The 17953-nt window shown below is 37.2% G+C and overlaps 1 protein-coding gene across 1 annotated transcript in view; it reads left to right on the top strand.

Annotated features, from left to right (window-relative positions):
* Positions 1–17953, top strand: part of ARHGAP24 (Rho GTPase activating protein 24) — a 532908-nt gene that overhangs the window by 907 nt on the left and 514048 nt on the right. The gene's annotated exons all lie outside the window — the stretch shown is intronic.

The raw sequence follows: 17953 nt of genomic DNA, 5'->3' as shown, positions 1-17953 counted from the left end.
TTAATATTAAACACATATATTTGTAAAAATATTTATAAGTATAAAATATGTTTTAAAAATATAAATATATATTTTATATATTAGAAATATATATTATAAAATATATACATATATTTGTAAACACAAAGCGTTAGGGAATATTTGGTGAATTTCAAGCCACTCAAAATATTTTGTCTAAATTTTTTTAAAAGTAACATTTAATGATAAACATGTAATGTGTTCTCGTTTTTAGAAAATACTTAAGACTGCATTTCTTTTATAAGTACCCAAATAGAAGGGAGATAACGTTACTCTGAATTCCTTAGATAGGTTTTCAATATCAACCAGTAACAGGGAGCCCAGACTTCTTTGTAGACTGTATCTCGTTTAATTCATTTGAATTAAACATTAACTCCAAGTAATTTCTGTTTCCAGCACATTTTATGTTACTCTTTTTTTAACCTTACACAGCATCATTGTTTCAGCTCTTTCTAAAAAGAGGAAATAAATAAATCGTGCTGAGCATTTGGAATATAAAAGTTGTTAAGGCTTTGCTTATCCATAAATAAAACAATATGTGTTGCTATGTCTACTAAGTAAGACAAATTCATTGGAATCCAGGGATATTTACAGTAGAGTTTAAGAGCTTTACTCAGTTACTGAGTAGAAGATGTACAGACAGATTAAATACAAACAATCTGTCCCCAGTTCCAATTAGAGCTCAAAGCCAATCCTTCAGGGCAAAAATGGATGATGCTATTGAACTGGGCATTGTAAAACAAAACACACAGAATGAATATATTAGAAAAAGCCAGAAAACAACAATAAAGTCACATCAGACTTGTGAAGATCTCACTCCCCCTTTTAAATTTCTTAATACTTCCTCTTCTCTGGGCATATTTCAACTTCTAAGAGAGCTCAGTAATAAAACTTACCCTTTTATCTTCCCTGACTGCCTGACCTTCAGGTAGCAAGTCCAGAAATCTGTTCTCTCTAGAGTCATTACTGAGTGGTCAGAGACTTCCCCTTTACATCTCGGAGGACAGAAATATTGACAAAACTCTGAAATAAATAACATCCTACCATTCACAGGAGGTATATTCTTGGTGGAAGACCTTTAAGTGGGACTAAGGTATAAACTGAGTTTTTCAGATCTGGAATTTAGTTTGAGGTATGTGGAAGGAATATAAAAGAGGTATGGTACTAGGAAAAATCTGTAATTCTTTCTGCATGTGGAGGGGCTGTTGAAACTCGGACCGTCCTTGGCTTTCAACTATATTGCTTGGTTTTATTACTTCATCTCAGGGGGTTTGGATTTGAGATGAGGGTGGTTTCTCTGTAGTAGTCTTCTGCGCCTTACATACCGTGAATCTGAACTATTTTGAAAATATAAGCCTGATAGTAAGTGGGAAAGAAGTTATCTAGAAGAAAATCCACTGCAGAACAAATGACAATGCACTCTTCCAGACTAGAGCATAGATTTAAGTGTAAAAGTGTTTTTGGCTGAAATCCCCAGGGAAATCCTTTCAGCTTTTGCTGGAGATAGTAATGGCCAAAGCTCTGAGAGCTTTCACGGATCATGGTTTTATTTACTGTGTGATCTTGGACTCTCCAGGGTGAAGGGTAGGGAGGGGCAGGAAGGGTGAGGAATGTGCAACAGGTGGTGATGAGTAGTCTGAGTCTGATTATTTTGCTGTCTTAGCCAAAGCCCTGTTGGTGTTTACCAACAGTTCCTTTAATATTTTCACTGTGACCTACTGGCCCATTGACGAGTGTTTTCTTTCTGGCTCGATAAGAGTCTGGGTTGGTTTCTCAGGGCTGAACGCAGGCGGTGCTACTGTACAGTTCAGGCCATGCATTTGTTTCCTGTTCTTAGTGTGTGCGGTGCTGTAGCACTGTCTTAGTTGCTTGTAGTTATTTTCTTGTGAATTTTCTGGCCAGGGTTCTTTTCCCATGAATTGAGCTATGTCATGCTGATTCCTTCTTTCTGCCATGTTTCAGTTTCTGGTACAAATGGGTGCTTTGGAAAAACAAGATGGGGAAGGCAGGTAGAGCCTCAGTCTGGAGCCCAGTCACAAGGGACAGCCACCCAACTGGTTACATGTGGGTGTGGAGGAGGTTGGTAATAACAAGAGCCTGAGACATCCATTCTTCATTGATCACATTTTATAGAAGAAAAAGCAGAAGATATTTAAAATAGAACGATGCCTATTTGCTCTTAAAGCCATGGCTAAAGGACTAAGATCTCTCCCAGAAACAGAAAGATATTTAAAAATACAATTGTTAAATGGTCAGCTTAGCCATGAAGTTAATGTTCTTCATGCGAAGAGTGGGAGCCTCACATCGAGTCTCGCATTGGTAACCCGTCTGTCTTTGCTACACAAACTCAAACTTTACGAGGTTCTGATGGCTTCAGCAGCTAAGTACAAGCACATTTGGAAGTGGAGGGATTATTGTGATGAAGAATCAAAGAATATTCTGTTTTCAGTGGTTATTGTGTACATGTGTGCATAAAAGCAGCATCTACACTCCATGGTGGCATTGCTACAATTAATCTTTACAAAGTCAGATCTAACTGTGTAAGTCTCTTTTTCTAAAACCTTTGTTGGATCCCAACGACTTACAATATTTAAACTCTCTAGTATAGCTTCTGAAAACTCTTCCAAGCGCTTTCTTTTTAGCTCCCCCTTCTGTATAAGGTCTCCTCAGTGTTCAGACTTCTGATCTCTGGTTCATGGATTCATTCTCCTGGAATGCCCTCTGCCTGAAAGTCCCTCTTGATTCTTGGTGGCTCACTTCCAGTGGAACTTCCTTTGGGAAAACTTACCCAATTCTATGAAGAATTAATCATTTCATCTTGTCTGCTTCTATAGCATTTTGAATATACTTTGAATAATTGTTGCAATAATTTTTTATGTATTTCCCTGTCCTCTCTCACAACTGCTGTGAGTTCCTCACTGGGTAAATTGGTGGTGGGGGAGCCACCCGAATCCAAGCCCCCAGCCCAGTATTTGAAACATAGTAGATATCTGTTAATGTTTCCCCAATAAATGGGCTAGTAAAGTCATAAATACATGAAATACTGGTATACTCCAACTTATGAAGATAGTTACATCCCAGAAGTCCATTTGAAAAATGTCTATTTGGTCTCAGAGTTCATTTTCCAAATATAACAATGCTACAAAACATAATTTACTTTTCAAACCAGCCCACACATGCCTATTTAATCTCTATAATAGATGAAATATTGTGCTTTTGCATATCTAAAGCAAAAGCAAAACAAACAAAAACTACTGTGAAATCATCTTTTTCTTTTAGAAATCACAAAATACACTTGAGTTTAAAGAAAACAGAAACAATTATAATAGATATACATTTTCCACAATTGTTTTTTATATTGTACTATAAAATCTGTAATCTATGAAATCCCAGTGGGAGGTCCTGAATTTGGCTGTGAGGACTAATAATGAAGTTAAATTCGGAGATCCTGCTTATGGAATGGGCAATAGTCTTAATTAATCAAACAAAATAGAAACACTAATTTTGGCTATTTAATAATTATCTGGAGTGCTAGTGCTTGAGGGAAATCAAGTTTAATTAAAGGAGAATGTGGAACTGGATGGAGAAGAGGAAATTTAGAGGGACACCATCTTTCATGTTACTGTTTTCTTTATTATATTGATTTTCTTTTCATCTCATTTGAGCACTGAGGCAAATCCAAAGTTTCCTCCTGAAAAAAAATTGTCTTTGTCTGTAGTTATTTTTGCTGACTAATATGTAGAAAGGGACTTACACACTGTTTAGACTAAAATACATATGGGTTTATTTTATTTTCAGAGCAATGTTACCTTTGTCACGTGCATACCTGCCAGTTGGCACGTGGATAATACATATTTTGATCAAGAATTCATACGTGTGGTTCAGGGTATAGCCAGGGATTGAAAGCGCAAATTCTTCCTTATTCAGCATCTCCGAAAAGCCTGGAACTACCATCACTGATATTTAAGAGTAGTAGTCCAGTTGCTAATTGCTCTATGTTTTCTAAACTCTCTATGTATATCAAACTACATAACCAGAAATGTACTTACTATAATCACATTAAAATACTTTTTTGTTAAAATGTCAAAATGTCTGTATTATACTATGCTTTAATATGATACCCCCCATTTTTTTAACTACTGAGAGCCAATATAAAAGAGATGAGCTGAAATGGAAAGAAATATCTTGGCACCTTGTGTTATGCATTTCAAATTCTTTATATAAGGATTTCCATGATAAATTCCTTTTTGCATTGACTGCTGGGAATTTTTAAAAGTATATCTCTTCTGATTAACTACTGGGGTTTTTTCGTTAGAAAAAGGACAGGCTAAAAATTCACCATGCTTCTCATTTTGACTTGTCACCCAAAAAGCTCCAAACTAAATTTGATGCTCAATTGTACGCTAGTCAAAGTTTTCGTATGACATGTTTCACATCATCTTAATGTAACTTTTAATACCTTTATGATACCCATAAGTGTACTAAGCTAATTAAGTTAAGTTAAATCCATGATGAAAATAGATTGAATAGTTACATCACTTTTTTTTCTTGATGCAATTAAATATTTATAAATCTATATGGTATGGCTTTAGTGTTTTGGAACCAATCTTTTTTTTCTAAGTCATTTTTTGTAGTTCCTTGAAACATTCTCTGTAGTGCTTTTATACTCCCTGATAGATAAAATGACCTTTCTTCCAAATTCTACATTAAAAAAAAAAAAAACTTAGAAAAAAAATCACGTTTTAGTAACTTTGAAAGTAGATACTAAGGTCAAACGTGAGTTCTTTTCAATATGTGTATCACAGATGTATAGAAGAATTCCCTTAGGGATATTGCTGAGAAATATAAGAGAAAACCTTTTTTTTTTTTCTTACAAATTGAATCTATCAATAAATTGAGGCTGATGGAGCTGTAATTAGGGCTGTTTTCAAACCATCAAATTGAGCCTTCAAAAAACAAAGTAATTTTTCAAATTCTCCAAAGGGAGAATATAACTTTCATTTTGTCTTGAGTTTTTTTTCTCTCTCTTTGAATCTAAGACTCTTATAGTAATAATCATCCTAAAGAATTAAATATTTCCTCTACGTACCAAGTATTTCACGAGATATTTTTGCATACATTACTTCTGATTCTAGTAGTAATTAGAATTAGTAATTCTAGATGTAATCTATGTTATATTTAATCTAGATTTTTTATTACTATTGTATGGGTTTGTTTAGGTTCAAAGAGGTAAATAAAGTTACCCAAGGTAATGTAGACTTGAACATCAAAACCACATCTGCATAAGTCCAAATCCCTTGCCATATTTACTATGTCCCCTTCCTCGCAGTGCTTTTCACTTTTGAATTTTAGAATAATAAACTGCATATTTCATGGGTTTCGTCACCCTGACCCCAATATGATGAACTGGCCTTGGAGCTCTCTAGTAATAGTTCTTTTAAGTTACTAGTTTCTTGATGACAGCCATATTTTTAATGAAATGGCTTACGGAAGTTTCCATTTATATTTTAGATAACATAATTCTAGTGCTGATGAGTTGGGACCTGTGGGATGGGTTACCACTACCAAGGTTGGCTAGTGAGAAAAGAGGCTCCATCTACCATAGGCTAGTAACTGAATCAATCTATAGTGATTAGCCTAACCAGACTATTTTCTGGTGAGAAGTGAACAGGAAAGGTGTGGTTCACAGAGATCCAGTAATCTATATCCATTACTTCATTCCATGAAATGCGGACATAGGTCCTGGGAGCACTGTGAGCAACAGGTGGAGGCAAAGAGGAGGCAAGTGGTCCCCAGTTTAAGAATAGAGGCCCAGCTTGGGACAGCTGAAATAAAACAAAAAGGGATGATTTCTGTGGGGAGATAGCAACTGAGAAAAGAACAAAAGTTGGGTTAGTAGTGTTAGTACTTACTGGGCACACAGAAGTAAAATGAGCTACAGAGAATGGGATGTCAAAGTCAGTCTTTCTCAGAGAAGGGGCATTTATTAGAGGAATTATTGGAGTGCATCTCACTCCTGTTTAAGGAGATACCTAGAGAAGAGAATTCTTTTTTTTTTTTTTTTTTTTTTTTTTGAGACGGAGTCTCGCTCTGTCACCCAGGCTGGAGTGCAGTGGCCAGATCTCAGCTCACTGCAAGCTCCGCCTCCCGGGTTCCCGCCATTCTCCTGCCTCAGCCTCCCGAGTAGCTGGGACCACAGGCGCCGCCACCTCGCCCGGCTAATTTTTTGTGTTTTTAGTAGAGACGGGGTTTCGCCGTGTTAGCCAGGATGGTCTCAATCTCCTGACCTAGTGATCCGCCCGTCTCGGCCTCCCAAAGTGCTGGGACTACAGGCTTGAGCCACCGCGCCCGGCCTAGAGAAGAGAATTCTATAGCTACCTTGAAGAGTCATCTTCGATTGTTTCATTTTGTTGGAAATATCAGGTTTAAAATTTTCTTATATGGAGAAGCTTCCAGCAAGAAAAGATGATCCGGGGTAGTCAAAAGAGCCTGATGTTATCTTCTTGCAACCTAACTGTGTAAATCCAGGATTAGCCACACAAATACTACCTTCAGTGTCATTTTGGTTTTCACATCCCGTTATGGTATGTCATTGTGAAGTGGTCAAGTGAAATGTTGATGATTTTATATAACGTCATATATGGGTTATACAGCAGATCTCTGCTTTCTCACATTTCTAAATAATTTGTTGATTAGAGACTTCATTTGTTGGTGACAACTTATGCTTTCATTGTGGAATAACTTTGTGGTACCTATAAGGTTGGGTAAGGTTGGTGGGTTCCAAGGAGGAGCTGGGGTCTTTATGCCTGGAGACAGGTAGAAGCCATGGGAACTGCCTCATGAGGAGGTCTGAGAACCCCTGCACAACAGGTCAAGCTGCTGAGGGAGGATGAAAGGGGGAAGGGCAGAAGCAAGGTCACAGGATAACAAGTGCCAGAAGCCAAGAAATCAGGAGAAAAGGCAAATCCAGAGACAGTACCGGGAACTAAAAGCCAAGGGAAAGGGAAAGGAGACAATGTTTGATGTGGCAATTAAGAATGCCATTTCTATGTAAGAATAGATAACAATGATTGAAGCCTTACTATGTGCTAGTTTGGCCCTGTGCTTGTCCTAGGTTATCTCATTTAATCCTCACAGTTCCTACATGAGCCCTATGTCTCTTTTATAGATGGGAAAACCAAAACCTAGAGAGGCTTAGTAGCTCACCAAAAGTCACACACCCAGTACATGGTAGATCTGGGATTCAAATTAAAGTATCTTACTCCAAAAGAGCAACCTGTACTGTTATACTCTGGAATTAGACCTACATTCTTATCTGGCTCTGATATGCTTAAGCCCTGCAACCTTGGGGAGGTTGCATTCACCGATTTTAACTGTAGTTTTCCTCTCCATATATATGGGCATTTAATGACACCTACTTCATAGTGTTAATATGAGTTCTTAATTTATGAAGTGAACAATGTATAAAAAGACTGGAGGGGTGTCTGGCACCTGATAAATATCAATACAAGTTAATAGTTATGATTAAATTCAGTGATTAACAGAGGGAATCATGAGCAGTATTTTCCAATTGTAGGTCTTAATCTAGCAGTGGTCATAAAATCAAATTACTGGATTATGACCAACATTTCTTTTTGAATGGAAAGGAATAGAATAAGACAGAATAGATGGAAAAAACTTAGTGTTCATTATATGTAGTAAAATTAGGCCAGGCACTGTGACTCACATCTATAATCCCAGCACTTTGGGAGGCTGAGGTGGGTGGATCACCTGAGGTCAACATGGTGAAACTCTGTCTCTAAGTACAAAAATTAGCCAGATGTGGTAGGGGGCACCTGTAATCCCAGCTACTCAGGAGTCTGAGGCAGGAGAATCGCTTGAACCCAGGAGGCAGAGGTTGCAGTGCGCCGAGATCGCACAACTGCACTCCAGCCTGGGCAACGAGGGTGAGACTCCATCTCAAAAATAAATAAATAAATAAATAAAATAAAACATAAATAAATAAAAATTGTTTCATATGTTTTAATTTGTGTGTGTGTGTGTGTGTGTGTGTGTGTGCGTGCATTTCATACACTGGGTAGAAATGAAAAATGTGCTTCTGATTATTTATAACTGTCAAAAAATAAATATTTTTAAAAACCTTTAAGGGTGCAGTTCTCAAGTGTGGTACCGGGACCAGCAGCATCACTTCCACCTGTGAAATGCAAATTACCATGTCCCACCCAGGACCAGCCATTGCCTTAAATAAGGTCTCCAGGTGACTCTGATGTACACTAAAGCTTGAGGACCACTTATTATCGTGGCATTTGGAAATCATGAAAAAGCTAGATACTTAAGATACATCTAAATGCTTAAGAGTGATTAAAAGTACACATTGATATTGTATTGATTGAAGATCTTAACTGGCCACAGGATGCTGTCCAGTGTTTGTGTGACTTCGATTTTGTGTAGGTTTTTTCCCTATTTTCCTATGGCATCTACTCATAGTGCAGCTGGGTAAGTCCCACAGACTTAGTTTATATGTAAAAGGATGCAGACTAGCTAGATTCTGTACCTTCTTCTAGAACTATACATTCTTTGTATGTTGCCCCGAGCCCAGGCAATCTAAAGTATATTCAATTTGAAATATTTTAATGATAATAGTTCAGATGCCTAAATGGCCGTACAGTTAGAAATTATTAAAAACTCATAAAAGCAACACTGGATATTTTATTAATTGACATATTTATTTTGAAAAGCACAGGCAGATGGGAAATTGGCAATGGAGTTAATGCAGTAATAACATTGATGACAAAAATTTGATAAAAATAGAAATATAAATTTGTACGCTGAGAATTTTTTTCCCTCAAAGAAAACAGTGAGTATATTTAAGGTATTTGATGATTGTACATCATTATTTAAAAGGGCAAGCAGATTATATTTTACTCACCCGCCTTTGTTCGTTGTGTGTAATGTCATTTACTGTTTCTGTTTCTGTTTTTCTTTGAGACATGGTCTCAGTTGCTGTCCAGGCTGGAGTGCAGTGGTGCCATCTCTGCTCACTGCAGCTTCTAACTCCTGGGTTCAAGTGATTCTTCTGCCTTAGCCTCCCAAGTAGCTGGGACTATAGGCGCACACGACCATGCCAGGCCGATTTTTGTATGTTTAGTGGAGATAGGGTTTCGCCGTGTTGGCCAGGCTGGTCTCGAACTCCTGACCTCAAGTGATCTGCCTGCCTCAGCCTCCCAAAGTGCTAGGATTATAGACATGAGCCACCGGCCGTCATTTACTGTTGTATTTGGTTTATGGTTGGTAGACTGTATTTCCTTTAAGACTTAAAAGTATTCTATTTGAAAACACTGCATCCAGATTCGCTAGAAAAGACTTGAAGGTATTCTTTTTCATTTTTTTCCTTAAAAAAATATTGCCTTGGGGTCGGGCGCGGTGGCTCCTGCTTGTAAACCCAGCACTTTGGGAGTCTGAGGTGGGCGGATCACGAGGTCAGGATACTGAGATCATCCTGGCTAACACGGTGAAACCCCGTCTCTACTAAAAAAAAAATACAAAAAATTAGCCCGGCGAAGTGGTGGGCGCCTGTAGTCCCAGCTACTCGGGAGGCTGAGGTAGGAGAATGACGTGAACCCGGGAGGCGGAGCTTGCAGAGAGCCCAGATCGCACTGCTGCACTCCAGCCTGGGCGACACAGTGAGACTCCGTCTCAAAAACAAAACAAACAAACAAACAAACAAACAAACAAAATTGCCTTGGATATTTAAAAAGTAGGCTTTCAGTAGGTATATATATTAACTGTATGTTTCGAAAGGTTCTCCTTTATTTTTTGTTTAAATAAATGCTATGGTTGGAGAAAAGTTAGATGGACATTGAGAAAAGATTTAGGAAGATGTGGACTCTAATCCTACCTCTGGTATTAATTAGTGCCTAAGAACTTAGGCAAATCACTTACTTTTTCTAGACTTCAGTCTCCTTACCTGTAAAATAAGAGGGTTAGAGTAAATTCTTTCTAAGGTTGTTCCAACATTGAAAAGTTTATGCTGCCAAATGGCAGTGTGCTCCTTTTGAAGATTTTTTTTTTTTTTCTTTTTTGAGACAGTTTCACTTTGTCACCGTGTCTGGAGTGTAGTGGTGATCTCGGCTCACTGGAACTTCTGCCTCCCCTGTTCAAATGATTCTCTTGCCTCAGCCTCCTGAGTAGCTGGTATTACAAGCATGAGTCACCATGCCTGACTACTTTTATTTTTGCATTTTCAGTAGAGATGGGGTTTCACCATGTTGGCCGGGCTGGTCTCCAACTCCTCACCTCAAGTGCTCTGTTCACGTCGGCCTCCCAAAGTGCTGGGATTACAGGCTACCGCACCCGGTCATTTAGAGTAATTTTGATAAGACTGTGGCTATGTGTATGCATTTGGCAGGACTCTGAAAAATGGGTATTTGATTTTATAGAGGAGTGAGGATCTGGAAGGGATATCTATAACCTGATAAAGTTTGGTGTGACCATTCCTTGACGGATTTCAGGTACCATTGGGCTAGTTTTCATCAGCTGTGGTTTTGGGGGGGAAATGTGACACACTAACAACGAGGAATTTGAAAATGTATGAGGGTGGTTTTTTTTTTTTTTTTTATCATGACAATTACTAGATGAAACTACTGGCATTTAATACAAGGGTCAAGATACCAAATGTCCTGCAATATGTATGTGATGGTCCGTCACTACAATGAATCTTTCTTCCTCAAATATAAAAGATCTCCCCATTGAGAAACTGGCTAATTAAGTTAAAAGATTGAGTTTTAACTTCATATTTTGTAAAATCATTTGGGAAATTGGAAATAAAATCATACTTTCTGCCGTTTCAGTAAAACAAATTCAAACAATATCTATTCTTAGATGACAACTGGTGTTTATGATGCATGAGAGAGAACAACCTCCAGCTTTCTGCACTATGTATTGACGATGCAGTAAGAAAAGCAGTGAAAATCTTGGCTCTGTTAGTACAGTGAGCAAATATAACTTAAGGACATACTAGTAATAGTTCCTTTAAATTACTAGTTTCTTGATGACAGCCATATTTTTAATGAAGTGGCTTATGGAAATTTCCATTCAATGTAACTAAACATTTCTTGAGTTCAAATAAATGCTATGATGAAAGCATTGCATGCACAGATTTCACTCCCTGTGATAAGAAATGCTACTAGATTAACGGTGCTATACAATATACTGAGTACTTCCTGTCCCTTCTCTTGAACTGCATTTGTACTGGCCTCCTCCTGCATTTGTACTGGCTTTGTAAATTCTGGGTCAGGCTAAGGATAAAGCTCCTTCAGCAGGAGTGACTCATCCAGGGCCTTGTCAAGAACCTTTGTAACGTTTTCAAATTTAAGGTGAACTTTGCTTTGGAAACAAATTACAGGATCATTTTCTTAAAATTCATTTCCCTCTTTCATCTTACTTCTTGCATTTGTGAAGTCCTTGGTTTGCTTGGTTGCTGTGTATATTTTTTAAACTACTGCTTCTATTCAGCTGTGAGATACTGTAGGTATGAAAGGTGTTGTATGGATAAAATTGTTGCCTAGCAAGCCAAAGCCACCTTGATATTTTCCACGAAAGAAACTCCTGCTCCCCGTGACATTTTTTGGTAAACCTGAGTCTTTCTGTTTTTTTTTTTTTTTTTTTTTTTTTTTGTGAGACGGAGTCTTGCTCTGTCCCCCAGGCTGGAGTGCAGTGGCGCCATCTCGGCTCACTGCAAGCTCCGTCTCCTGGGTTCACGCCATTCTCCTGTCTCAGCCTCCCAAGTAGCTGGGACTATATGTGCCCACCACCACGCCCGGGTAATTTTTTGTATTTTTAGTAGAGACGGGGTTTCACCATATTACCCAGCATGGTCTCGATCTCCTGACCTCGTGATCCACCTTCCTCGGCCTCCCAAAGTGCTGGGATTGCAGGCCTGAGCCACCTCACCAGGCCGGTTAACCTGAGTCTTAACACCTCCACAGGAGAGGGGGAAAAGGGAGGTGTAATTTAAATGTATAACCTCACCTTTCCTGTACATTTGGTGAAAGTTTAGATTAGAGGAGAAGAATAAAATTACAGAAATATAAATAAAAACTCTTCTGGATAATCTTTCATGTTCATTATCTAGCTAGGCCTCCACAATAGTCCAATAACAAATTATAATTTATTCTAAATGAAATATAGCATTGTAGGTCCTCTTAGAATAAATTCATAGGACTTCAGAACAAAAGCCTACTTAGAAAACAGCTATTACCATCTCTCCTCCAATCTTTCCATTGGAAAATGAGTCCAAAGTGACTGAGGTGATTTGCCCCAGGACACATGGTGAGGAACAAGCAGACCAGTCTCTTGAATTTTGGCAACTGGCCTGTTTCTCAGGAACCTTTCTCACCTGGGATTTTCTGAGAGCATTGAACCTAAATGCTCTCCTAAGACATCTGATACATATAATGAATTGCCTCTTCTGCTTTGCAGCTAGAAGGGTACTAGTTAAGTACCAACTTTGGCAAAATTGAGAAAAGAGTCACTAGTATGATTTTCTGTGTTCCATTTCTGTGTTTAGATGAGAAATTTTGGCTGAAAAAAGAGAAAGAGAATGTGTAATTAACATCTTTAAAAGCATTTTTATGGAGCTTAGATTAACAACTAAAGGCAACTGAAAATTGTACCCTGTTGATATCAAGGTGTAACTTGTAACTTGTTTTTAGTTACATTTTAAAGCTAATTCGTTCTACATTCGTTGTAATAATATTAATTATGTTTGAACCCATTTAATGTAAATTGAGTATTCTCCACACTGTAGATTTTCAATTAATTCAGCCTTCAAACCACATCAGAATTGTTCATTATTTTATGCTCTTCATGTGCCTGAAAAACAACAAAAAAGTAAGTTTGATGGTGTCTAACACTTCAGAGGTTTCATGCAGAAAGTAAAAATAAAAACAAAAAATAACGGGTTAATCTCTTTAAGCACTGCCTTGACCAGTCAAATAATCACTGAAGGTGAGTGAGAGAATGGATGAGGAGAGAAAAAGATGATTCAGCTCATGGTGACTGCTGTGCAAATGTGAGAAACAGGGAGAGTTGTTTCTGTGCAGGGCTTTTATTTTCTCTGTTTGCGGTCCCATCCTTGACTGTTTAATTTGTGAAACATTCCAGGGAGTATCCTTAGCTTCTCTGACATGAGCATGAGACTAGGGCTTGACGACTCAGAAGGACTCCTTTCTAAAACAGGAGAGGTCAAATAGAGCAAGTTGGCCCTGCAGCTCATGGCTCAGCTGGGTGAGACAGACTCTTCATCTGGAGCAAGGTGAGCTCTTTGTGCGTCTGAGCTGTGGGGTGCCAGAGGATGCTGCTCCACATACCTTTGCAGGAAGCTTCGAAAAATATAGGATGTGGTCTCAGAAACACTGGGTTACTTCTGTAGCTCGAAAGAAAGAATCCTAAATACTTAGATTTCCTTCCAACATTTGCTCATGGCTCAATGGTGTCCCTTCTGGGACTGTGCTTCTGATATATATTTCCAAGCAAGAATAGGACCCTAGTGGCTTGTGAGGGTTAGAACTTGTTTGTTTAGCAAATAACACTTGGACCAAATATAGAGCCATAATAATAGTGGCCTGTTTTTACTGCTGTTTTCTATTAGTTTGATGTAATGAAGATTTCCTTAATCTTTTAGAAATAGCCATTATGTAAAATAAAATTATATTGAACTATTTGATGGAAATGCCAAACAATTAGTGTATGACATCATTTACGAGCTGTATTATTAATGTGAAATGCTAGAATTATTCAGCAAGAGTAAATGACATGCAAAGGTCATATTGCCATGGGCCTGGAGAGGGCAGAAATGGGAGGGAGAGGGAGAATAAATATATATGTCATGTTAAGGTAGAATGTGATAAAATTACTGGTGATATTTTGTATTAGCCTGAGGTGTGCTGAATTACAGTTGGTGATGCTTTTTGTCAAGGTAGTCAGGGAACAGGCCTAGTGATTGTTTACAAGATTAGAGATTGATTCCTGATACCAATGTTGACCCATAAATTGTAGCTAGAACAATTAAAACTGTGTTTACAGTCTTGGAGGCAGTCAGCAGAGGCCTCTGGTTCATAGGAACCAGGTTATATTTTGCGTTAAATCTGAGCTTTGCTTTGAAATAAAGATATTAGATGTTTTTTCTTGAGTTGGTAGTTCTTTGCTTTGCAATTTCCTGGTATTCCATTGTTAAATTACAGACAATTCTCTTTAGAATTAATTCACACATGAACCAGTTTACCCCTGCTGAGAGACTGAATTTTATGCCATAACTGATTTTAATAAGAGGCAGGGAAGCATCATTATTGTCTGACCGTTAAGAGCTATAGTTAAACAGTCGAGTCATAGAACATCTGTTTGGGAGCTTTGGGGAAGGTTTTAATTAGCCCCAGCTCTTGTTAGAATGATGCATTTACCTCTTGCAGGTCTATGAATTTAGCACTTTTTGTTTGTGGTAAATTAGTGGCCACCAACTGGTATTTGATAGAATCAAAAAGATTTGTTTATTTTTCCCCAAAACAGAGCTTGTATGACCGGACATTATAAAAGCCTTGATATTTGTAGAATTTATTAATAAAAATTTTCCCCACAGGGACCACTCAATATAGTTCCCAAAATCTCAGATTTTTCTCATCTTCATATGTTTATTCCAACACAAATGCTTCTTTCTGCAAACTCCCATTTGCCTTTGCTTAATATAATAGATTTGTTTAGTTTTACACTCCTGTTAAGCAAGATCGAATCTTTTTTTCTACCTGCAATTGGTATTTATAAGTGTTCATACAAAACTTGTTACTTTAGGTTGATCGATTATTTTATTATCTTTTTTTGTCCCCTTGGAAGTTATGACAAAATGGTGCATAATACCGAATGTCTTGTAATTCATCACATAAAAATAATGCTTGCTTAGACTCATTTTAAGTTGATAACTTTTTCATAATTAATGATTGGTTTTAGTTCATAATTTTTTAGCTTATTGATGACTAATGTGGTACATTCTTCCATTTAAAGTAAGCCCTTAAGAAAATAATAGTTTTGTTCTCTCTCATTTCCTCTGCTAATTTTTGTGTTTAACTTTAAATACCAATTCAGAAATATGATTATAAAAATAAGTAACAGAAACTATTCCATTCTGGTATTAATTGCCAGTTACTGTTCTTGTACTTTTTCAGTTATTTTTATTAGTAAATCAGCTAGGCTGTATTTCAACTTAGACATTATCCAGAAATCACCTTGGGTCTGTTTAAAACACACACACACACACACACTCACAAACACACACGGCTGTGTGGAAACCAGGCTGGAGGGAGCAATTATGCTGAGTAGGAGTCCCAAGAGGAGTTCTGTGTGCACTAGGTACTTCCTGGGGACTTGGAATGATGGTTTTTAATCTAGGTTGTTGCTCTGAATCTATACTTGTTTCTTAGTCCAAGGAAGGCTCTGGCCAGAGTACTGTCAACCAAGTGTCTTGTGACGAGAACCTCTAATGCCTCTGGGTGTCTGGAGTGCTATCTCATAGAATTAGCTTCAAGTTCCCTTAGAAGTTTCAGCTGCTTCATGTTCTGAATTCTAATGAATTTGAAACTATACTGAGCAGGTGACAGCTGTGAGTGAGAGACCACATCACCAGCTTATTTACTTTTATTCTAATTCAAAGTGATAGGTCCATTACTTTTTGAAGTTGAATGTCTTGTTTCTATTCTTTTTCTAACCACTGTTTTGTCTTTTCTCTTTCTTCCATTTTGGTTCTTTTTATTTCCTCTCTCCCTTCCTTGCCATTCTCTCCTCCCTCCCATATTTCCTCACTCTTCCCTCCTCTCTTCTTCCCTCCCTTCCTTCCTTCTTCTGTTCTTTGCCTTTTCTCTTTATTACCCTAGAACCTTGTCATATCAGTTTCCTTTAAGGACCAAACTTTCTTATGATCTTTTTCTTCCTCTATTCCTTCTTCTTATTATTACTGGTCATGGTGTTTATTGGCCCTCATTCTTCTTCAGTTACACGTTTCTAGGATATGCTACACTGGTCAGTATCTTTGTTTCTTTTGGATTCCAAAGCCATGGACTAAATATTTCACTTTAATTGTTCAAAACTGCTTAACTGAACTGTTGTATAATTATTATTAGCTCTTCCTTTCTACTCCTATCCTCATAAAGCTTGAATAGAAATGTAAAACTAGATAAGCAGCTAGTTTGATAAATATTACTTTGATAATGGATTCAAAAAAGCCTATATTTAAAGAGTCAATCTGCTCTAACATTCAGTAACAGCGCCAGGTCCCTTAAAATATTTTTTTTAAGTGAGGATAATTGCCAAAGTAGGTAACATAGCTGAAAACATTTCATGATACAAATGATACTTATTGCTACTGAGATTTACTATCAAAGAGAGTCACTATTCAGTGTCACAGGACATTTCAAAATCCATATTTTATTTTTTAACTTTTTATTTCAAAATAATTTGAAACATAAAAAATTGCAAACTGTATTCCCATATAACCTTTTCTAAATGTTAGCATTTTAGAGTTATCAAACCAGAAAATTAACACTGATAAAATACTATTAACTAATCTATAGTTGTTATTCAAATTTCATCAATTATCCCACCAATGTCCTTTTTCTAGAGCAAGAGACAAACAGAAATCATATACAACATTTACTTGTCATGTCTCTTAGTTTCCTCCAGTCTGGGTAGTCTTTTCGTGTCTTACGAGATCTTGACACTTTTGAAGTCTAGTGACCAGGTATTTTGGAGAATGTCTCTCACTTTGTGTTTTGGTAATAAAAGTCAGGTTGTGCGTTTTTGGCAAGAGTACCATAGAATTAGTATTATCCCCTTCTCAGTGCATCATATCAGGAAGCGCATGATGTCAATTTGTCTAAATACTACTGATATTAACTCCAATTCTTCATTCCAGGCTGGCCAGGTTTCTCTACTGTACAGTTGCTAGTTTACTTTCTGTAACTAATAAGCATTATGTGGAGAGATGCTATGTAAATGACCAGTTTTTTCTATCATACTTCCAGCTATGAATTTTGTACTCATTGATCATTCTTGCTGAAACAGTTGTCACTATGGTGTTTGCCAAATAGCGATTTTCGATCTTCATCATTCCTTCTACCATTATTAGTTAAAATTCTTCTACAAGAAAGTTTTCCCTTACCCACCACTTACTTACCTTCAGTTATTTATGTATATCAGTATGGACTCATGGGTATCTGTTTCGTTCTATGAGTTATACACCATTACAATTGATATTTATTTTGTTGCTCAAATTGTCCGCATTTGACCATTGGAAGCCCTTTAAGTTGGCTCCTGTGTCCTTCATATCACCATCATTTTTGAATATTCGTATTTTCTGGTACTACAAACAAGACGTTCATGCTCTTTTTGTACTCCATTTGATCCAGCCCATGAGTCAATGATTTTCTAAGGACACCAGATTTCTGTTATTAAAGAATGGAATTTAGAAACCAAAAATCTGGATTTACTTGTGCTCATTCGCAAAAGAATGTATCTCCTTTTTCCTACAGTCTATTTACTTATTTGCTTAAATCTTCCATACACATAAAGTACTTTTAGAATTGTTAATCCATACCTCTGTGAAAAATATTTACTAACAAAAGTACAATATTTAGCCTTAGAAGATAGAGTCAAAATGCTTTGTTTCCAAAGTTACTTTTCTTCTCTTCCTCATCATGAAAGAGTTTTATGCTTTCACCTACAAAGAAAACTATGATGAGTTCATGTTGACCTGAATATTTACATACTTAAGTGAGTCGTCTACAAATCAAGGTTGTATTTTTTAATAGACTGATTTTGACACTTGCTTTGTTATTGAGATGAAAATGAAGCTTCATATTTCTATCATGTTTTCTTTTTTTTCTTTATTTCT

This window comes from Macaca thibetana, chromosome 5 (genome assembly GCF_024542745.1).
Source record: "Macaca thibetana thibetana isolate TM-01 chromosome 5, ASM2454274v1, whole genome shotgun sequence".
NCBI classification, from domain to species: domain Eukaryota; kingdom Metazoa; phylum Chordata; class Mammalia; order Primates; family Cercopithecidae; genus Macaca; species Macaca thibetana.
This window is presented reverse-complemented; position numbering and strand designations above follow the sequence as displayed.